The sequence below is a fragment of the Mya arenaria genome, chromosome 13 (genome assembly GCF_026914265.1).
Source record: "Mya arenaria isolate MELC-2E11 chromosome 13, ASM2691426v1".
NCBI classification, from domain to species: Eukaryota; Metazoa; Mollusca; class Bivalvia; order Myida; family Myidae; genus Mya; species Mya arenaria.
Genome location: NC_069134.1, coordinates 41126501 through 41150797, shown reverse-complemented (window position 1 = coordinate 41150797; position 24297 = coordinate 41126501). Strand labels below are relative to the sequence as shown.

At 31.7% G+C, this 24297-nt stretch overlaps 1 protein-coding gene across 5 annotated transcripts in view; it reads left to right on the top strand.

The window, feature by feature from the left end:
- Positions 1–183: 183 nt before the first annotated feature.
- Positions 184–24297, top strand: part of LOC128213624 (uncharacterized) — a 76394-nt gene continuing 52280 nt past the window's right edge. For 2 of the 5 annotated variants that reach the window (XM_052919591.1, XM_052919587.1), the window contains exon 1: positions 22112–22277. The gene's annotated coding sequence lies outside the window, so the exon portion shown is untranslated. Of the gene's footprint in view, positions 286–5373; positions 5407–10311; positions 10355–22111; positions 22278–24297 lie in introns of those variants that run through there. The other 3 variants (XM_052919588.1, XM_052919589.1, XM_052919590.1) reach the window with 3 other exon arrangements.

The window sequence follows — 24297 nt, the reverse complement described above, 5'->3', positions numbered from 1 at the left end:
CTCAAGATTTATTTGGCAATATTATTTAAAATGCGTTAGAAGTGCGGGCGTGGATGGATCCCCTGGTCCACCCAAAAATGCACAGAATGAGACCGGCTCAGTTGCGACCGTTACGTCTTATACCTGGAGAGTAGAGAGTGGAAAACCGAAATTCTAAAAATAGAAATTATATCCGGTGATTTTCAGAAAAACTGAGGTGTGTGGTCAACACAATAACATGAAGAAAACTATTGATTACGAGCTGAACTGGGTCAAATGAGTTAAAAAATATGATAGTATATATATGTAAGTATAATTTCTTTATTGTGAAAATCGCTGTCATTCATTATTTTGTCTTAAAAAAGTTGTTTATAAACTTAATGTAGTTTTATCATTTCACCGTTAGATAAACCTGCATGTACACTGACTTATAATATTCTACTACACGTAGTACTACTGTACCAGTTATTATTGCGTAATGTTTTGCAATTTACTTTCCGTATGACATGCCATGGTGTTTTTCGATTAAAATTTACAATCACAAAAAGGATATTTAATATTCATAAAAGCAAGACTTAATGTAATCGTACAAAAATCTTAAAAAAAAATAAGATATACGTCTTGAAAAGATGTGAAAATTATTCCATGGTCCAATAGTATAGTACATATGGCAACAAGCTCACAAAATAATAATGTACATGTTTGGGATTAAGAACAGCATACATGTATGAGACCCAACAGGCTGGGTTTTCACTACCAAAAGGAAATCAACTTGTCCTGGACAGGCTAAACATCATTTAAAAAAGAAAGCTGGACAGCATTTTAGAATGACTTGTAGTGTTTTATGCTCTGAGAAATTTCATACTTGGGTCTTGAAACAACACTGTCCATCCGCCAGATTCTTGTCAACAGTCCTTCCTGCAGCGATTTTAATTAATTGTTATCACAATCGATAAACATATGTAGATATGCTAATAAAGTAGAGTCCATATACATCTACATGGTCACTTAGAGCCGTATTAACGGGTCTTTTTTATATTTGTCTGACTTGAGGAAGGGAAAAACAAGAAATGTCCAATGTTAAAAAAAGTATTTGAACTCAAGACCAAATTTGTCTTGTTTTTAGGGTTTCATCTTGTCCCAAAACAGGGTAAGTAGGTTGGGTCACGGACACTACGGACCATGGACATTACGGACCAGACATTACGGACCAGATTTAGGGACACTACGGACCAGATTTAGGGACATTACGGACCATTTTCAGAAACTTACGGACCATCATTTATAATGTTTTTAAACATTTGTTTTTTTTTAATTCATTCACTCATTGGTCTTAAATTTGCACCTTTTGGAATTTCACAAGATTTTATATTGAACCAATGCTCTATTCGAACTTCACGGGATTTTTCACAGTTTTATGGAAGATACAACGTCATACTGAGCACTCATATTCAAGTATTTATTAACAAATTAAAAACTAATGAGTGAATATTTAAAAAAAAAAAATGTTTAAATCATGGTCCATAAGATTCCGAAGATGATCCGTAATGTCCCTAAATCTGGTCCGTAATGTCCCTAAATCTGGTCCGTAGTGTCTGGTCCGTAATGTCCATGGTCGGTAGTGTCCGTAATTCAGTAGGTTACATGTAGGTTGGAATTTTTCTTTATTATTGTATTTATGCCCCCAAAGGAGGGCATATTAAAATTGCATTTTTCGTTTGTACGTCTGTCCGACTCAATTTCTCATGGCTGGACTATAACTTTCTCTTTTGTGGACAGATTTTAAAATAACCTGCAACATGTGTTTGACATACCATATGTCGTGTGCAAGACCGTTGTTCCTATCTCTAAGGTCAAGGTCACACTTAGTGGTTGTTTACTATAGAATGCTTCATATATGGACAAAGAGTATTTATTTTTCATGAAATGCATCTGAAAAATATAATATTTTAGTTAATTTTCTCTCTTCGATACCAAAATTGCAGAAAAAATACTATTAAAGTTTAGAAAACACCAAGTATTGGGGAGCGATTCCACACTGATACATTTTTTGTTGTTGTTGATAGACGCCAATGGTGACCTGTTTTATTGATCTTCAATTGTAATAGATCTTGGAACAACACTACTTAAATGTTTATAAGGGCTTTTACCATAGACCATCTAAGGCATGACCTTAACTCATTCATCATTTATAAAAAATGCTTTCTCTTTTTAATACGAAATAGTCTTGCAAATCTTTAGAAGTGTTAAAACTAAGATGATGACAGCACAATTTTGAAAGCGTTATTGACGTGATTCAACAAAAAGCTGTAGCTTGATCGCTTGATGAACTTCATCATGTGATGCTAGCAATGTTTTCAATAAAGCTTTAAATTGTTGACAGTCTAGTATGAGTCCCTGTGATCGAGTAAATTAAATCTATTGGTTTTCTCATTTTTTACCAGGTTTTCAACAAAAACCAGGTTATTAAAATGGGGATGTCGTTGGGTGGCGGGATGGTTGCGTTGGATGGGTGGACAGGCGGATGGGTGTCAAACATTGGTTTCCACCTTATAACTTAAGCTAACATTAATGGCTAGTAAGGAAAGTTGGTGTGTAAGTAAAAAAACTAGCTTGGGTTTGCTTCTGAGGGGGTAGAGTCAAGGTCAAGCACACTGTTATTCAAAATAGAAAAGTGGTTTCTGCCGAAAAGTAAAAATTAGTGGATAGTGATGAAAGTTGGTGTGTAGGTAGCTGATGAAGAGCTATCTTGGAATTGCTTTTGGGTTGGCTGGGGTCAAGGTCAAGGTCACTGTTACTGAAAATAGAAAAAAAAATGGTTTCTGCCCAATAACTTGTGTAAAGAATTGATGGGTAGTTATGAAAGTTGGTGTTAAGTAGCTTATGTGACAAGCTAGCCTGGGATTGCTTTTTAGGGGGTTAGGGGGAGAGGTCAAGGTCACATGTACTTCAAATAGAAAAATGGCATATTTTCGATAAAAGTAAAGATAAAGGCTGCTTCTTTTTCCTTACTCATACAAGAAATTATTTGGATATAAATACGAATTCCCCATTGCCGTGTTTCTAGTTTCTTGACTGTTTCTGTGTGGGTAACCCCACTCAAACCACATAAAATATTGCTAAACTATGAGCAAGTCCCTTTAAGACATAAAATAATAAATGATCTGGTTACATCTACCCAACCAACCTTATTTTAAAGTCCCAACCTAATTTGTTATTTCTTTTAATTTAAACCATGTGGTACTATTTTTTGTACATGGTGTAACAGTTGACTTGTATTGTTTCACTTCCTTGTCAACAGGAATGTCAGACTGTGGTTCTATGTAAACAATACAATAGGGTTATTAGTGCTGTGTTTTCGGATCAGGAGTTTGTATTTGATACATTGGGTCTTTGCAGATTCAGGTTTCACAAGGCGCAGTCTTATGCCGGTCTGCTGTTTCTGGCGGTGCATCGTGGGTAGCATCCCTGTTGTGAATAACATGAACTATTCATAAATTATTTATGAACTTAATTCATGAATAGTTCATGAACTATTCATGAATGACAATTTGGATAAATCGAGTTCATGAACTAAATGAACGTATGCAGAGTGGAATATGGCAGTACTGCACTCAAGTTGAATAATTATGGACTACTGTATTTTGCGATTTGTGGATTTATGATTGGTATATAACAGTGTGTGTATATATACCATGTGATAAATTACGTCATATATGCTACGTCGGAAGGCAACATTTTGCTTAAATTGAAGACTTAAATCAAAGATAACTTTTCTTTTACAACTCCATTTTAAATGAAACAAAGGGCAGTCTAAAAAGCTTAAAGAGCCCACTATTAGTTTTATTACTGAAATTTGATAAGGTCATTAGTTTCATCAAACACTTTGACAAACCTGTTTCCAAAATAATGTTTTGACAGTGCTCCGTCAGACGGCTGTATTGTGAAAAGGTTTGTAGAAGTGTTTTAAAATACTGAACTCTCAATCAAACTCTGGTAAAAGACCGAAGGCAGGGCTCCGTATGCGACTTAGACTGCGCTTTGTTTCATTTAAAATGGTGAAGATATAGTGAAGTTATCTTTGTTCAAAGTCTTTTTTCATATCAAAATATTGCCTTCCGACGAAGCATTTATGACGCAATTTATCATGTGGTATACACACACTGTATAATTAAACGATATACATACTTCATACACAATAAAATGATATTTCATTAATAAAATATTTTCCCAATATTAAAGCTGCACTCTCACTGATCTACCATTTTGTCAACTTATTTATTTTTTGTCTGTGAATAGGCCAATTTTTTCATAATTATCTGAAAACCAGTGTCATAGGACTCCTGCCAAAAGATCAGATCACAGTTTTTCATGTTTACGTTCGAAAATAAATGATTTATGGCTAAAAGCGTTACTAACGCTTTAAGAAAAATGCATGAACATAAATTTTTGATCAATAATATTAAAACCTGCATTCTGCGTTCTGATTTTTTTTTATCAGCAGTCTTATATCACTGATTTCCATGCATTTTTGTACAAATTGTCTTGTTCCAAGACAAGAAATAAAAAAAGTTGTCAAAACATTTATTCTCTGTGAGAGTGCAGCTTTTAACCTACCTTGCCTACTTTTTATCAGCATGTAAAAAGAACAAGAACATTACTTTTATTTGTTTTGTGTTCTACTGACTGAAATCAGAATGCTTTCACATTTTCCCAAACCAATTTTGTTTAAACAAGTATTTGCTTGCACATGTACAATGACTCAGCTGTTTTTGGTCTCATAGCTTGCTCACATTAAGCATAATCTATGCTTAGATTTCGAAAGAATTATTAAAAACAGACCTCTATTTGTGGTTATTGACTTGAATTTAACAGTTTGATTTGTTTATAACTTCAGATTTTCTTTCATTTTAATAAGTGTGCTATTATTTATTGCATTGTGTTGTAAGAAGATGACACTTGTAAGATAAGCAATTCATATTTAATAACCTTTGATTGAGTTGAAGATACCATTCTCCATTGTCCTGCACATTGATAACAATTGAACACATGGAGCCTCTTGAAAAGAAAGGAAGTTTCCAATCTACTCACTAATCGCTACCCTAGTTGAGTTTGATCATTAATATCCGCCATATTTGTTGCTTCATTTGATAATCTTATGTCACCAATCCACTAGGAAAATGTCATTAACATAACAATGAAACGAGGATTTAAAAGTCATCAGCATAGGGATGTTATTGTCAAATGTCTGAAGTTCTGGGTCTAGTGCTATGAAACTCTGTCCATGTATTGAAGATGCCAGTACAACTTACAGTCCAATCTTGACCTTTGGTACGCACGTCTTAACATATATAAAGTAGCTTACAGACCTCTGTAGTAGTCCGGCTATTAATCGTTTGAAGTTGACTTCGGCGGTCTTCTCAGATGGTATGTTAAATTTCTTAAAATCACCACTTAATAAGTTTTCATTAAGAGTTTGCTATAAATTATATCAGTCAATTACATGGTACAAAATTGATATTAATTAATTGCAAAGATACCAGAATATAAAAATTGGTCGAAAATGGTGCCAATAAAGTTTAATTTTAAAGTAACTCGCTCATGGTTTGTAAAATGCACTTTTTTTATTAGGAAATAAGGTGTGGCAAACCATATGGAGTGTTAAGACAAAAATACCCTTAAGCAAATGTTGATATTTGCTCAAATATAATCTTCTTTGATGACAACAATTTTCATTAGCTTTAATAAATCGATTGAAAATTAATTACGACTGTGGTGTTACATGATTGGTTAATTGACATTATCACGTGATGTTATCAATGACTATGCTTAAAGTCCCAGTGGCCATGTGGACTAGCTGGCTGTTTTCTATTTTTTTCTTGACTTTACTGGCGTGGGTTAGAACCCCACTAAAACCCAAATACTTTTTTATGCTTTAACTATTTTTTTCTGCAAGTTCAAAATCATAAAGTAAAATAATGATAAAATAAGTGTTTTCAGATGCTTTACTGGGAAAATTAATTTTTGGTCCAAAAACATGAGCGAGTCACTAAGTATTGAGGAAAGTTGTCAACATTCAAAAATTTATGAACATTATCTGTGGGTGAAACATACTGTATAGTACAAACAAATGCATGTGTAATTGGATTCAATATACTCCAGGGGGATCATGTGACTATGTATTTACTCCATTTTTGTCAACAGTTATAAATATTCATACTTGTGCGGTTTGGCAGCATGTCAGTATATTGTTAAAAGACATTTTTTCGCGGAACAGTTTTGGGAGAGCAAATATAGAAATATCTAAAATCAATAATCATAAATCTGTGAAGTCGTCAGAAATCGCAACACATAGATTGTTTTTATTTCCTTTGTGCTCGTTTATAGTACTGACTTAATTTCATTGCACCCAAATATGTAGCAAAATAATGAAGCTTTCACACAAAGATAAATACAATTAACAACTAAGATCTTTATAATTGAACAGCTACCATGTGTATCAATACCTGGGCCATTCTTCAATAAAGATCATAGGACTTAAGATCGTAACTTTTTCGGCCCCATCTTTGGTATAACTGTATTTCAATAAATGTATCATATTAGAACATTCGTCGCATAGATTCTGCCAGTAACATAACAGTTGAACCCAAGCACTCTTTAGCCGTGTAAAGTTTATGAATAAAATGTCTTATTGAATCGGGACCCAGTGCATTATAAAAAGTTTTAATCTAATGCTGCGTGTGGAGGATTAGAGATGGACGAAAAGAGAAGATGTCATCCTATCAACCAAGTGTCGGGTGTTCAATCGCTTTCTTATGGCCCCTCAAAATGAACACAAGTATGGAGTCCCGTTTCAAAAAAGATCGTAAAACTAAAGTAAAAAAAATATCGTAAAGATATTTAAATCGCAAATATTGGTAACTTAATAGGTGTACTTGCTCAGCACTGATCTTAAGCCTAGTAAGGTTTACAACTTATATATCTTAATATGGTCGAGGGAAATGTACCTGGCTCAAATTTCTTGACACTTCTGATTTTTATAAGCAGAAAATATTTTCTGTGATTATCATAAAGATAATTCCTATACGTATAGTCTAAAAACTGTTAAAAGAATAAAATTAGTATGCAGATAATTGAACATCAAGGGTAGTGTCAGCTTTAATAGCTTAATCCTGTGTGGATTTATGAGAACTTTTGAGAAATTGGGGCCTGGTGCTTAAGCAAAATTTATATCAGCTTATACTTAGGTAGTAGGGGGTTCAGTTTGCGGCGTCAAATATGTAATTGACGTCAAATTTTACCAAAAAAAAATGACTTTTGTTTTTTTTTATCTGCTGACAGTAAGACATCTTGAGACATAATTTAAAAGCTGCATTCTTACAGATTTAACGTTTTGACAACTTTTTAATTTTTTGTCTTGGTATGAGTCAAATTTTGTGTAAATATCTGCAAACCAGTGATGAAAGACTACTGAAAGAAGATCAGATCGCAGATTGAACTTTAATATAAAAATCTATGTTTTTAACAGCAGTCTCATATCACTAGTTTCCATGCGTTTTTGCATAAATTAGCTCGTTCCAAGAAAAAAAGAAAAAAAAGCGTCAAAACGTCCAATCTGTGAGAGTGCAGCTTTAAGTCTAAGAACGATGAGTATGGAAGACCCTGCTCAACATGTTTGTTGCAAAAATTTATTCATATATATACTACAAGTAGCATTTAAATGTAATGGAATAACAGCACTATCAAAATCTTGCTGTAAACCCTTCATATTATGTCTATGATATAATTGATTACATTACCCCCAATAGCAGAGCTAAAAGTTTTGTAACTTTTCACATACTTTTCCGAATTGGACAAAATAAATAAGATATGACTTCATGAAAGACGGTAGTTAAACAATATCCAACATCATGTGTATTAAAACCACTAAGTTAAAATCACCTGATACCCCTACTATTAAGAGTAGTAGTAGCTGTTTTCTCAGTAAAGCTGAAATAAATAAATTTCCAGAAGTGGATTGCTTAATTGTTGAATTGGTCGTTCATACCAGCTTATAAAGTAGCTGTTTTCTTAGAAAAGTTAAAATAAATAATTTTACAGTAGTAAATTTCTAATTGGTTAATTGGTTATTCATACCAGCTTATGGTCATGGCTGTTTTCTTAGAAAAGCTAAAATAAATAAGTACACAGTAGTAAATTGCTTAACTGGTTGATTGGGCAACTCTAGAGGGTTCTATTGTCAACTCCTTTGCAATTGAATGTTAACTTACAAAGAAACCTTTTGTTAGTTCCTGGTAGCAAGAGGTTTGCTAGCTGTTTTGTTGTGTCCACTTTTCAGCGAACACGGCATTGCATAGAAAAATCTATCTTCCGATACACTACTTAGCTATTCTTTGTGTAACGTGGGCGATTTGGTTAGGACAGTCTTCTTACCACAAATAATGAGGCAGTTCCATTGGTTTTGCAAGGTACCAGATGTTTTTATTATGTTGAAAAATATTCTGGTGAGTGCTCAAATTAAACCAGATCCACCTTTTCAGTACAAAAATATTTTTCAGCAGTCAAGGCGACTTGGTCATGGAGGCTACTGTCAATAAATGGTTATTGAAGAAGATTGAATTGTAACATGCGAATTTATTGAAAGAAGAGTTGTCTCCCCTGCCTCATGCATATTCATTTAAACAAGATTTTGTCAATTGTATCACGGTAATGATGAAGTATGACCAAATTAAGTATCTTTGTTGCCGAGGATAAGAAAAATCTTTGTTAAAACCAGGCTGACTGTTTGAAGTTATCTTTCATCCTTCACTTCTATTTTAGTAATGGATTTGCAGAAATGCAGAAATCTGCTTAAGTGTTTTGTGGTTCTTTATAATAGTGCTCTGCACGAGACTTTGTCATGGGGGACAACATTATGATATGGATGGAGTTTGTTCTATCATATTTATAGTGATAACAGATTCAGTTCAATTCAGTGCACATATCGGCACTTTAGAATAGGAAGTTTCAAATAATCATTTAAACTATTTGGGTGATAAAAACAGATAAGGCTTGATTGTTGATTGAAGATAGCATGACATACATTGTGTCCTGAAGAAAACTTCTAAGAAGGCGGTAATACATATTTGGTAACACCAGGGCCTGTATGATTAAGAAAAAAAGATATATGTAATTATATTTGTTTTTGAAAATAATTCTGACTTCGGGAAATTTTGATCAAAATGACTAAGTATCAAACCTTACTTTTCTTAAAGCTGCATTCTCACAGATTGAAGGTTTTGATGCAGTTTTTCATATTTTCGTTTGATAATTAATGTTTGTTGCAAAAATTTATTCATATGTATACTACAAGTAGCATTTAAATGTAATGGAATAACAGCACTATCAAAATCTTGCTGTAAATCCTTCATTTTTCTACAGGTGTTAGTAACGCTGTTGCCCAGAAAACTTCAATTTTCGAATGTAAATATGAAAAACTGCAATCTGATAATTTGTCACCAGTCTTATATCACTGGTTTCCATATATTTATGCAAAGATTGGTTTATTCCATGACAAGAAATAAAAAAAGAAGTGAAAATAGTCATATCTGTGAGAGTGCAGCTAAAAGGAGATCTATACAATTGTTATGAACAGAACAGAACATAACAGAATAGTTGATTTGGATTTAAACATACAGTTCATCATCCATCAACATGATTATACATATAAACAATAGTCAATATACCATTTAGTATTACATTTAGAATACATTACAAACATATCAAATATATACTATTACGTATAAAGGAGAACATGCATCGCAACACATTATCAAAAGAAATGAAAAACCCTTATCCAAATGCAATGGAAACTCTATTTAATTCATTGTATATCAGTGTGCGTTTTTTTTTTTTTTATTGAAATGAAGGGATGTGATACTGGCATCAATTTTGTATTTAAATTGCTTTCAGCTACTAACGATACTTTGATAGTAAAATGACTTAATCGGCAATAAAAGTTGAGCAAAATATGCAAAGAATTATAGGCTTCGGGCAATTTTAACTGTTATTGTCTTTATCTGTACGTTAAAAAAAATAACGTTGACATAATAAATGAGCGTGACGTAAATTAAGCTTTACTTAGTGCGGGGAAAAAGATTAATTAAGATCGTTAAATACATTATCATACGAAATGGTGCGTATTCTTGTTTTGTGAGGATGAATTTTTTGTATGAATTGCAGTAAATATTGTGATCGATTATTATTTCAAGTAAACCTGTAAAGATTTTTTAAGTGGGATAATTATGTGTTAATTTGTGTTTTATTGAGCATACTTTTATTCTGGAATTTGGCTTTAAATCACCGCAAAGACTTTGTTTTTAATTTTTCAGACTTGGTAAGGTAAATTTTCTTTTACTTAAGTACATGTAGATTTGATTAATAGCTACTTATATACATAATTTATCTCTTTACACAAGTTAAACACTTTTACTTCTCAGCATTGTATATTATCATATTTTAAGTATATTGGTTAAAGATTTCATAGTATATTCTTACAAAATGAATGGTTTGATGTGACACTCACACACACACACTAACAATCTAGTTGTTTTAGTGGTCTATATTTCTATATTTTATTGTGTAAACTACCCACTAACTGGGCCAGCCACTGTTTATATCTACCACTTCACCTGATTGAAATCTATAAGGGATGACTGCTGATTTACTGAAATAAATGTACATTTGGAAAACTTGAGAAATGCTGCCTTCTCATTGGAGAAAATATAATGTTGACCACTTATAATTGTAATAAAGAGACGGTTACTTTCTATATCATCTTTTATTCAAAAAAGGAAGAAGAAGAAGTCGATACAATTATCATAACAGCCTTGGTGACTTTGTTCGTGGCGGGGATGCATTTTGTCGTGATAATTAAACCTTTAATGTTGGCTTTTACTATAAAAACTATGAATATGAACTGTGAAAAAAATATGTTTACAAAGATTGAAGTGGATACTTATTATTAAGTTTAAGGCAAGCCCACATCACAATTGGCTAAAAATTATTTTGAGTTATGCCCCTTTTTTCACTTGACAGAAGCAGCCAAATCCTCTCATATGAAAAAAACGCTTTTCCCCCCGAGAGTACTGGACCTGTATGCAAATACAGACCCTTGTTCAACTTTTTCAATAAATCAAGCAATTAATTTATAGTTGCCTAAGGTCAAGTTTCAGGAAGAAGGGGAATTCTATTGTGAAAGTAAATGCATGACTATATTTCAATTGTAAGCAACTAATTTATTCATTGTCATCTTACTAAAAAAAAAGAGCAAAAGATCACAAAATAAAATATAGAATTGGTCACCTTCTTCAGTAATTTATTTTTGGTTCAATTCACTACCTTCTATAGGCTGTTTCCCCTGGCCAAAAAATACCAATTTTTCCCAAAAAAACGATATTTTTTTCCAAATTTAATAGTTGCAGATTATGTAAATGAATAAAATAGCAATACATTTCTTGATAAACAAACAAAATCTTGACAAGGCTAACTCTTAGCCTTAATAGGCCTTGTTTTTAGTGTGCATAAATACAGAAAATGGTCATGTATAAGTCATTAATTTCTTCGTAAATATAATGACTAAATTATGGACTGCTTGTCAGTCCTTATAAAAAAATGCCGAACATGGGCATTTAATAGGAACATGACAGGTGAGTAACAAGCTATGAAAAATGAAAAATGTGCCTGTATAATATAATATGGACTATAAAAATTGTCTTACAACTGCTAACAATGTAGTAACTTAAGTGACTGGCGAATAAGAAAGGCCAAGTATCGTTGCTTTTATTTAAGATGATTTTTTATATGGCTTAAGTAACAAAAGTAAACAAATGAATAGAATGGTGTATGCATTCTTTTATCTTAATAAAATTATACTATATTAAATTGTACTTAAAGCTGCACTCTCACAGATTGAAGGTTTTTTATTTTTTGTCTTGGAACGAGCCAATTTTTGCAAAAACCCATGAAAACCAATTATATAAGACTGCTGACAAAAAATAGATCACAGATTTTTATATTTAAGTTCAAAAATTGAAGTTTAATGCTTTTTTCTTAAACCTTTTAAGCCATAAAACATTAATTTTCGAACGGAAATATGAAAATCTACGATCTGATTTTTTGTCAGCAATCTTAAATCATTGGTTTGCAGATATTTACGTAAAAATTTCCTCTTTCCAAGACAAAAAAAAAAGTTGTGAAAATGGTTTTTCTGTGAGAGTGCAGCTTTAATAATTGGCGGGTAGAGATTTATTATCATATTTCGTATAATCAAAGAAATAGTCATGATAACATTGCTGCATTAAGTAATAGTTACTTCAGCCACAATTATTGAAATAAGTCTCGAGCACCTCGTGCGAGGGAATAATTTCAATCATGAGGGATTGGGTGATATAAATGTTTAATTGTACCATGTTGTCAAGGACAACGTTCAATAACTAGTGAGTGTATAAGTGAATAGCATTGTAATTTGTAGCACGATAGTTATTTCACTGTAAAGCTCCGCCTACTTGTTATAACGGTTCCAATATGGGAGTTTATATATATATGGACAAAAATGAAGAAAATACTCCCAACCCTTGCAATGGGAGAATGTGAAAAGGTTCTAAGTGACATTAAATTAAGAAGAAGATAGAACCTTTTCGCTTTCACCCCTTGCTATTTGGCTTTGCATAAAAACATTTATGTTGGCTTAACAATGGGAAGCGTTTTAAGATATTCCAACAAAACATGACACAGACATCATGAATGGCAATATTAATTTTTTTGCAAGCATGTTATTGCTTTTACTGCATACATGCATATCATATATATATATATATATATATATATATATATATATATATATGATATATATATATATATATATATATATATATATATATATATATATATATATATACACACAAGTCATGTCCTCTTTATGTTTTTTCAGCTTGTCTGTGTTTTAAAAGCTGCACTCTCACAGATTGACAGTTTTGACTTTTATTTTGTTTTAGTTCTTAAGTCTTAGAATCAGTTGGTTTGAACATAAAGATGAAAAACTGCAGTCTGATCTTTTGTCAGCAGTCTTATATCACTGGTTTCCAAAAATTGGCATATTTCAAGACACAAAATACAAAGTTTGTTGTCAACAGCCAGGTATTATCATAGTTTTTGGCTTTGTGTTCTCCGGTTTCAATGTTGTACAATTTTCTTTTACCTTGGACAAAGTTCAAAGACAACTGGAAATATACAAATGGAATAAACATGTAGTAGCGCGGCCCATTACTCAGGCATAAATAATTTTCAAACTTGTTCTTGCTTGATGGAGAAAACCAAATAAGTGGGCTTATCTTGTTTGCCATGCTTAGAGTTTTAAGTTCAGATTTAGTTTAAATTATTTTTAATTTAATGCAAATCACTTTTTTGAAAAACCACAAGGATGATTACGCATAACAGCATTTTTTTTTTTGAATGGCATGAATTATTTACTTGGCCTTTTTTTCTTCTTTTTATTAATTGACGATGATTGATCATTGATTATGAGCAGTATTAGTTTACACAAACTGCTTGTCGATGTTTGTAGTTTTATTTCAGATATGTTCAGGTACTTAATCAACGAATTTAATAGATGATTCCTAGTATTGTTTCACATGTTTATATAGGTATTATATTATTTAGAAGAAATGTTATAAACTCAATGCCATGGAGCCCCCAAATTTTCAACATTTCTTTAGCGTAACTTAAGTATCTTATTTCATTGAGCCAAAATTACTTACTTAAATACGATTTTATAAAATAAAAAGTAGTTTATCTTATATATCTCAAATATTATTTTCTTTTTAAGCCTCAAAACTAAATTAATTACCTAAATATGATTTAAAAAATAAAAAGTAGTTTATCTGATTTATCTCAAATATTATTTCCCTTTTAAGCCTCAAAATTCTTTAAAAAGAGAATATTACACAATTTATACCAAATCAAAAATAGTGTGCTGAGCTTCATTCTGTTATTATGGGCTTACGATATTTCGAGACATTGGGGCCAATTGTTTTAAATTTGACTTGATCGGTATATATCAGAGCTCTAGATAAATTTTTAGGGCAAATGGGTCAATACCAACCCCTATTGACTTTTATTGGGTAACAGAAATTTTAATTGGGTATGCCAATTTTTGGACACCTACTCATTTTCAGATGAGTTCGGTACATTCAACAAAATGTTATACACAGTAAAAAAAACTCCTACATATGACTATAAAGATACTTAACAGGGCATAGCTAGCCCTCTATTCATGTGGATTCATAATTGTGCTAGGTGGTTTGGGGGCATGCCCCCTCGGAAAAGTTTGAAAACCATTGTGCAATCTGGGGGTTCTGAGGTGCTGTAATTAGTACTGGAAAATGGACAGTTTTAGAATCATTTAGTCAAATATGCATACTGCTACTTTGGCTGATTTTTAGCTCTACTGGCCAAAGGCCAGAAGAGCTTATGTGATGGTAATGTGTATGTAGTATGTGCGTCCGTGCGTCTGTAAACAATTACTTGTGAACACGATACATTCTTCAGTTTTGATTGTATCTTAATGAAACTTGTTCAGTATTAAGATAATTTATCCATTCCAGCTCGGTTCCTTTCGAAAACCAGCCAAATCAGCTCATTCATGCCTAGATCATGGGCCTTGAAAGTATAAATGTGTGTGTGCATCTGTAAACAATTGATTGTGAACACGATACAGTCTTCAGTTTTTATTGTATCTCGATGAAACTTAATTGTACAGTATTTAGATATCCATTAGAGCTCAGTTCCTTTCGAAAACCAGCCAGATCCGCCCATGCATGCCTAGATTATGGGCCTTGAAAGTATATAAGAATGCTATTTTTAGCTAAGTCTATTTTTAGCCAACTATATGTTTGTTGCCTATTTCCCATACATACATGCTCTGGATTGAAAATAACCACAAGAACCATGCCAGTAGAGCATAGGCCTTCATGGGCCTCTTGTTGTTTTTTTGTCAGAATCATGTGGGTTCAGCTGCATACTCAGGTATAGGAAGCTATGCGCCTGCTTAACATGGTAAAAAAGATGGTTAATTGTACAGTACTGTTCATATGATTACTTGTTGATTATATAAATGATAAACCACTTGTCTCAACACTTAAAATTTGAATGGTTAAAACATTTTTTTATGTAAGCCCAGATCATAAAAATGATTGCATTTGTTCAAGATCAGAATTACACTTTGATTTTTAAGCCTTCCATTGACCGACATTTGATCCGAGCTTGTTTTGAAAAAAACACATGTCAAATTCATTTACTAGGGTTACACACAACTAATTTAGAAATGCGTATTTATTTATTTTCGTATGCGTTTTTGTACGCATGTATATGATTTTGATTGCATTTTAAGCTCGACTATTCAAGAATAAGGAGAGCTATACTACTCACCCTTGGCGTTGGCGTTGGTGTGACACCTTGATCATGAACCAGTTAAGGTAAAAAGACTTTCTAAAAAAAAAAATTAATTGGGAATTTTTTCTCTCAAGATTGGGAAAAATTTTGCTTTGGGAATGGGTCCGATAGTCGGACCCTTGGGTACCATAGAAAAAGCCCTGACTTGGGGCAATGATAACATCTTACATATCATGCACATTAAACATCTTTTTCTCTATGTAAAACATCTTGAAGATAAACAAAGATTGTGTGAAACTGATGATACTTTGTGAGGATTTCAAAAAGCTTCCGGTATTGTTGACCCTTGTTAAAAGCAGATTGAAATCCGAGTAAACAAATTTAATCAGGGTCACTTAAACACTTCAAACAAGTGCGTAGAAGATACCGGTGAAAAAAAGCATATGCAAACCACTGTCAACAGAGATGCTGAAAACAACAAAAGAGGCCATTGGCGACCAAGATGCTGTAACTCAATAAAAAAAACCAAAGCGAAAAAGGCACAAAATATACAAACTGTGATTGAGCGGAAGAATATCTGGTATTTATGTATTTTCAATGTGACTGAAATAAAAATAATTATGCAAGAAATTGTGAAAATCGCTTATAAGAATTATCCATCATGTGTTATGAATGCAGTCAAAATGAGTCTGGACAAATTCGTTGTTGCTATGGTAACATGAGTAAAGTAATTGTTGTACATAATGATCAAGAAAATGATGTGCCAATGACAATCCAAAAATTTCTGGCATTTAAATTAATGATGATTTTATTTGTGATAATGATATTCGAAGGCCCATAATTAAAACCTCGCGATGCGGCTAATATCATATTTAGTGTGTGCATGCCCGCATAACAATCACAGCCTATATGCATGCATTTCCAAGAAGGTTTTGAAACCTTAGTTTAATTGACAACAAATTTTACGTAATTAAGCGCACTGGGTTCATAAAATGACATGCACCCTAGGCGTCTGTTTGGGCATATACAGTATTTTAAAGATTAAGATAATATTTGTGGAAAATTCATTTAAGGACATTAAAAAGTACTTCAATTTTAATGAATAATGAGTTTTTGCTGGCGTCTGTTTATTTTCTGATTACATAACAGAGTTGGCTTAACTGTTATATAGTTCAGTTAAAAGTGTTAATAAGTTAATAAATAAGCATGCAACAAATTATGTTTTTCATTTCATATTTTTTTTCTGTCGTCTGTAACATAAGCAATTGTTTTTTGTTATCTTTTTCGAAACCTTTCCTTAATTTCTGCACCTGATCCTAATTTATAACCAGGTTTTGAACAATAAAACAGGGTTATATTAGTATAATAAGGATGTTAATTGTTTACCAGGCGGGCGGTCGGGCAGGCGTCAAACATTGGTTCTTGCGACATATTTTAAGTAAGCATTCAGTGGACACTAAATAAACTTGGAGTGTAGGAAGCTTATGTGAAGAGCTATAGCTTTGGATTGCTTTTGAGGGGTTGAGGTCAAGGTCAATGTCACTGTTACTAAAAATAGAAAAAAATGTTTTCTGTCCAATAACTAAATAAGTTAAGATGGATAGTGATTACTGCTACTAAAAACATGAAGAAAAAAGCTGCTGCTTTTTTATAACTCATACAAGAAATTAATTGGCTATGCTTTCTAATTGCCCATATGAAAAAACCTGGTTTTGTCGCATTGTGGTGTTTCAATTTTTTATTGCCTTCAGACATTATAAATCTTTGGGTATTTTTTTCCATTGTCACGTGTAAAGGCAAGATGGATTAATGCACAGTGTTTATAAAGCATCTATTAAACATTGGCGAATGTTCTTGTGGGAAAAGTACACAAATGGCATTACAATTCTTTGAATCTGAAGAACACCTTACTTTAGAATACGACCTTTATTTATTTATTTAAGTGAGAACTTATATTTTTTTTTAACACAGGACATTATAACATTACATAGCTTATTCAGTTTTGATTGATATTTGGAATGAACTTTGTTTATTCAAATCTTCGCTGCATTTCTTTGTACTGAAGTACAAAAAAAACAATGAGTTGTTCTTTTAAAGAAACCACAAATTATATCCAATGAGCATTGTATTTGAAAACAATGATTTATGCGCGGAGGTAATTTCCATTGAAATTTTGCGTAACATTATATTTCGATGTTTGTTTGGTTGTAACAAAACTAACATTGTGTCATGTTTACCAATTGCAGCTAGAAATTTAGAAAACTATGAGATCTACATTTTGGCCTAGAAATTTCAATTCTGAGAGGGGGGGGGGGGGGGGGGGCGTAAATCATAAGGTTACACCTACTCTTAACATTGAATCCAGGATCCTTCACTGAACCTGGGCGTTTTACCAAAGTCAAAATATAAAATATTGCATGCAGACAGATTTTAAAATATATTATTAATACAAATAGACATAAGGCGTAATCGCATGATATCGTAGCAGATTTTCTTGCTATAAATTATTGGAAAAAAGTTATTATAGCTTTACAAAGATCACCAGGTGCCGCGGACTCTACCCTTAGTTGCATAACTGAAGCTAAGTCTTATCAGACATCATGAAATTCAAGATTAATTTAATATTCTAGGTACCGTTTCAAGATATTTTCATTGTAAACCTTCCCTGTTGAGAATCTGTTCATGAACTGATGAACTGTTCATGAACTGTCCATTAAGTTAAAATCATTAAAGTTGTTCATCAACAGTTCATGAACCATATTTGATAAGTTTTTCATGAACTATTCATCATTAGAAGTTCATGAATATTTCATGAATAGGTCATGTAATTCTCAACAGGGTTATGCTGTTAAAGAGTGCCTCGGTACACCTGCAAAGTTATGGACTAAATCCATGCAATAAATGTTCCAACCATATTTTTATTAATTATGCCAAAAGTGGGCTTACGCCTGGAAATTTACGATTTTAAGCCTTGCGATCTTTATTGATATTTATGAATAACCCCTAATAGATCAATGACATAAGATAATCATTAGAAATTAATTTAGATATTTTTCTTTCTTTAAGTTCACAACTTTTCAACTCTTCGCTGTTGGTATTAATACACTGCTATCAATTGGATTAATTTTTAAGTAAAACATTTATATCATATTACGTGTTTAGTTGTTGAAAGACACTCCTTGCCTTCAAAGAAAGGAAATATTTCATTATTGTCCCAATTCTGTGAAAGAAAAACTTCAGGTAAGACCGTTGTACCTTAGTACGGACATTATAATACCTGTTTATTTTGCATGAGCATAAAGGTGAATAACATTATGTATATTTATATATATATAAAGTATATATATATATATATATATATATATATATATATATATATATATATATATATATATATATATATATATATACTTTATATCTTCATGTTTAATTATTGGTTCTTGTATTTTCATGAAGTGCTTTAGCGTTTCTGGGGAAACTGGCATAGTAGCACCAATGGGTTCATTATAATTAACAGCTTGAATGCATAAAATACAAATCAATTCTTTTCGTTCTGTTATCAGTATAGGACAGCTGTTGGTAGGATATATTTGTAGCGCCGTGTTGTCTTTTGGTCAAGTGATATATCTCAAAATTACTAGACGCATCTGTTTATTAAGTTTCCCTGTCGTCACATTTTTATATATTTAACGTTGACACCCGATGGTAGTACAGTTGATTTTGAATTAGAATACATGTATTCCTTGTTCTTTTAAATGTATTGTTATTTTCTGTAGAGTTCGTAGACTCCCCTTCCCCACTTCCTCCCCTTCCTCCCCCTTCTTCTCCAACATTATTATATTCATAACATTCGTTTTTTAAGTACAAATAATAATTGAATGCTTTTCTTCAGAACAAGTTGCTTATGTTTTTAATTTAGAGTTACGGTAAGTTTTGTTTATGTCGCAGGATCAAAAAATGACTGTTAAAAAGACACCCTGCGCGTCAAGTAGGGTATGCGCATTAAATAGGACATTTACGGTATATCAGGATTACATAATAGTAACATTATTTTTAACATGTCATATCTAAGGTATTATGTTTTAAACAATCCTGATCAAGCGTTATCAGATTTGACCATTTATGTCAATAAAAAAATCAATCGATCTAGCTATTAATGAATTAATTAATACAGTAGTCTGCTTAAAACTATATGTATTTATATCATAGTGAAACAAAATCATGTTACTCCTTTACTCCAAGTATGGATTAAAATTTAATAAAAGTTTTAAGGGAGAATAATTTTAAGACCAACTTCAACCTTAAGTGTTCAAAATTATTTTTTGTCCAATTACAGTGCATGTAGAAAAGGCGTTTTGTAAACAAACAATAATCTAGAACACTTAAATTATTAAAGTTCATTAAAGTATGTATTTATTGAAATAAATGGACTGCGTGTATGTGACACTCCTCAGGTCCATTTATTTTCGTAAATACATACTAATTGACCTTTATCCATTACTAAAACATTTCTTTTAACAATGAATCGGCCATCTTGGCATTTATTAGGTTGCACGCAATGCCATATTTAAAAGAAAACATGCAAATACCATTTTGTTAGCTCGACTATTCGAAGAATAAGGAGAGCTATACTACTCACCCAAGCGTCGGCCTCGGCGTCACCCCTTGGTTAAGGTTTTGCGTGCAAGCACACATAGGTTAATATCTCAGCAACTACTTGAGGTATTGCATTGAGACTTTATGCAATGGTACTCAACCATCCAATCTACTTAATTAACCAAGTTTGATAACTCTACTTTGCATTTAATGCCAATAATAGGCCTTTATTATTTGACTTAGAAATTCTGGTTAAGGTTTTGCGTGCAAGCACACAAAGGTTAATATCTCAGCAACTGCTTGAGGTATTGCATTGAGACTTGATACAATGGTACTCAACCATACAACCTACTCAATTAACCAAGTTAGATAACTCTAGTTTGCATTTAATGCAAACAATAGGCCATTATTATTTGACTTAGAAATTCTGGTTAAGGTTTTGCGTGCAAGCACACATAGGTTAATATCTCTGCAACTACCTGAGGTATTGCATTGAGACTTGATACAATGGTACTCAACCATCCAACCTATTTAATTAACCAAGTTAGATAACTCTAGTTTGCATTTAATGCAAATAATAGGCCTTTATTATTTGACTTAGAATTTCTGGTTAAGGTTTTGTGTGCAAGCACACATAGGTTAATATCTCAGCAACTGCTTGAGGTATTGCATTGAGACCTGATACAATGGTACTAAACCATCCAACCTACCTAAGTTAATAAGTAAGATAACTCTAGTTTGCATTTAATGCAAATAATTGCCCTTTATTATTCGACTTAGAAATTCTGGTTAAGGTTTTGCATGTAAGCACACATAGGTTAATATCTCAGCAACTACTGGATGAATTGCATTGAGACTTTATAAAATGGTACTCAACCATCCAATCTACTTAAATAACCAAGTAAGATAACTCTAGTTTGCATTAATATCAAATAATGGCCCCTTTTTATTCAACATAGAAATTCTGGTTAAGGTTTTGCATGTAACCACTTTTAAGTCAATGCTTCAGCAAATATATCATGTATTGCATTGAAACTTTACACACAGGTTCCCAACCATTTAACCTTCTTATTTAATGAAGTAAGATAACTCTATCTTTCATATTATATCATTTTTGCCCCTTATACGACTTAGAAATTCTGGTTAAGGTTTTGCATGTTTAAAGCACACATAGGATAATATCTCAGCAACTACTTGATGTATTGCATTGAGACTTTATACAATGGTATTCAACTACCCAACCTAATTGAATAATCAAGTTAGATAACTTTGTTTTGCAAATAATGGCCCATTATTATTACACTTAAAAATTCTGGTTAAAATTTTGCATGTAACCACATTTATGTTAATATCTCTGCACATCATGTATTGCATTGAAATCTAATCTAACAGTGATCCATGCATGTTTCGCCAAAACTTTTCAATCCTTGCACTGAAAAGCGGCGGAATAGTCGAGCGCGCTGTCTCTGTGACAGCTCTTGTTATACTGGTAGTGACACTCTTATTTAAAATCAATACATACACATGTATAACAAACATAAATTTTGAGTTACAAACCTTTAACAACTTAACAAATAATGCATTTATGGAAAATATTAATAACTGATAACAAGATTGTAACCGTGTATTTGATAGCTGAAAATGTACAAATATTAAATGACTGGTCAGTGCTAAAAGATTTACAGTGATTAACTATCGCCTCATAAGGTAGAATTACCTTGTTTGATGCAATTTTCTTTCAATTTAAACACAGTACCCTTCAAATGAACCATTGTTTTCAATGATTATTCATCCTTTTTCGGTGAATTAAAGCAATTGTATTTATATTGGTACATCTTATTTGGGAGTTGAAGAGTGCATCTTTAACTATAATATTTATTTTGTAACTTACAGGCAGGTTGTTGGATTAAAGGACTAATTAATTGATTATGAAAGTTACTTCCCCTATTCTTAACCACTGTCTCTATAATATTTATTTTGTAACTTACAGGCAGGTTGTTGGATTAAAGGACTAATTAATTGATTATGAAAGTTACTTCCCCTATTCTTAACCACTGTCTAATGTCTGAGTGATCACCTACCGTGAAAACTACATTGTATTAAAAATAGTGACACTTGATAAGCGCTTTTTGACGAATACACACATGCAGTCAGGAAATTAGGCTGAATGATAATTCATTATTGTTAGCCATTCTTCGATTACAATTATGTTTATAAAGAGGATACATACTTGATAAGAATTTCGGATTTACCTCTTGATCTAATTAAAGATGGTGAGTCAAATATTGTTTAATCTTTATTTTATTAGATGTCATAAAGAAATGTATGTTTACATAATATTAAGGTAATATGGAACGAAATATGCTGTTTATTTCTCCTGTGTGGACATGATTTCGACATGATTTCGAAATATTTGTTGATACAAATAGTTATCGGTATCATAAAAACCATCTTTGAAGGTTAAGGGACTGCCACGACATGGTTTATAATTACCTGTTAAGAAGGTCAACAATGGTGATTTATATTAGTTAACATAATCCAGACTTTATTTAACAATGACATTTTATATTAGGGCTAATGAACTTATTCTTTTGACATATATGAGTAATACAGATTTTCTTAAGTTAACTTTTTATTATTTTTATTATACTCATTTTATTAATAGTGTTTTGAAAGCTATGACACATTGAGCCAGACTAGGTGACAATGATATTTTATATAAAGGGTAATGAACTTATTCTTTTGACATATGAGTTATACAGATTTTTGTAAGTTAACTCTTTATCATTTTATGCTAATTTTATTTATAGTTTTTTGAAAAACATGACACAATCTTTTTCGTATTATTTTGTTATGTGAATTAAATAAATACTGGTAATATGGGTACTTGAATTATTAAAATGTGTTATTTAAATACAGTTATCTTTTTTTTAGTCAGTTTTTTCTCTTAACTTGGGATGACTTTTGATTGAAAAGAACAGAACAGACATTTATTGAAATATGAAAATATGTAATTTTAATGCAATTATCAATTTTTTTGTATCAGTTATTTTTTTCACATAACTGGCTTACTTTTTGATGGAACAGAACAGAACATTTATTTACCGAAAGACCATAGACCCATGTGGCCGAATTTAATCATACAAAATGTACAAATGTACATATTCATATATATATATATATATATATATATATATATATATATATATATATATATATATATATATATGCAATTTTATACATAACAGACAACAAATAACTGACCAATAATAACAATAACCAAATGTTAACAATTAACACATAATTAAATGACATTATAAGTAATTAGTAATTACATTTTTAAGATACATATACTAATTACATTTTTAAGATACATATACTAATTACATTTTTAAGATACATATACTAATTACATTTTTAAGATACATATACATATATATTTGATAGATACATATATGAAATGTTCAGAAATGATAAATTGCCACCATTCAAGGCCAAAACAAATTAAAAATATCAAAGATAAAGATAAAATATACAATGTGATAGCATGAGTATTTTACTACACACTCTTGAAATACATGCGTTATCACGATATCTCTCTTTGTCAAAATATCAAAGATAAAGATAAAATATACAATGTGATAGCATGAGTATTTTACTACACACTCTTGAATACATGCGTTATCACGATATCTCTCTTTGTCAATGAGTAAGTTTTTATTGCCCTATTGTTAAGGTTTTTAATTGAGTAACAACAATGTAAAAATTGTCTTTTAATGTTGTGATAGGACAAAAACATGAGATTTTCTGCCTTTATATTTCTATGATCGTTTAGCATCGTTATTACTCAGTAATTCTCAGAAAGCAGCTTTTAAAGTCAAACAGGGAGATATCCCTTTATTTCTCCTTTCTCCTTTCTTTGCTTCTGAAATTTTATTATGATCATTCACCAAGCAGGGAATCGGTGATCTATTTTTAACTGAAGTTAAATAAGTTTGCTGAATTGAGTTCATGGAAGAAGTCGAATTGAGTTTTTTATTTTTAATTTGTTATGCGTCAATATAATTTATTTTCATATTCTGCTTTTTCTTATGCATTTTTTGTACCAATTTTTAAATTAAAACTCTAAATATGATTAACTATTATGCAATGACACATTAAAAAATTCTTTATAGCTGTTCAGGAAAATCTGGACTCTTTAAATTATGGGAAATGACGGCATTTTGCTTTAACTAGGGCCTTTCCTTGCCAAGTCACATTCATTTTTATTATAAAACCCCTAACAATTCGTTA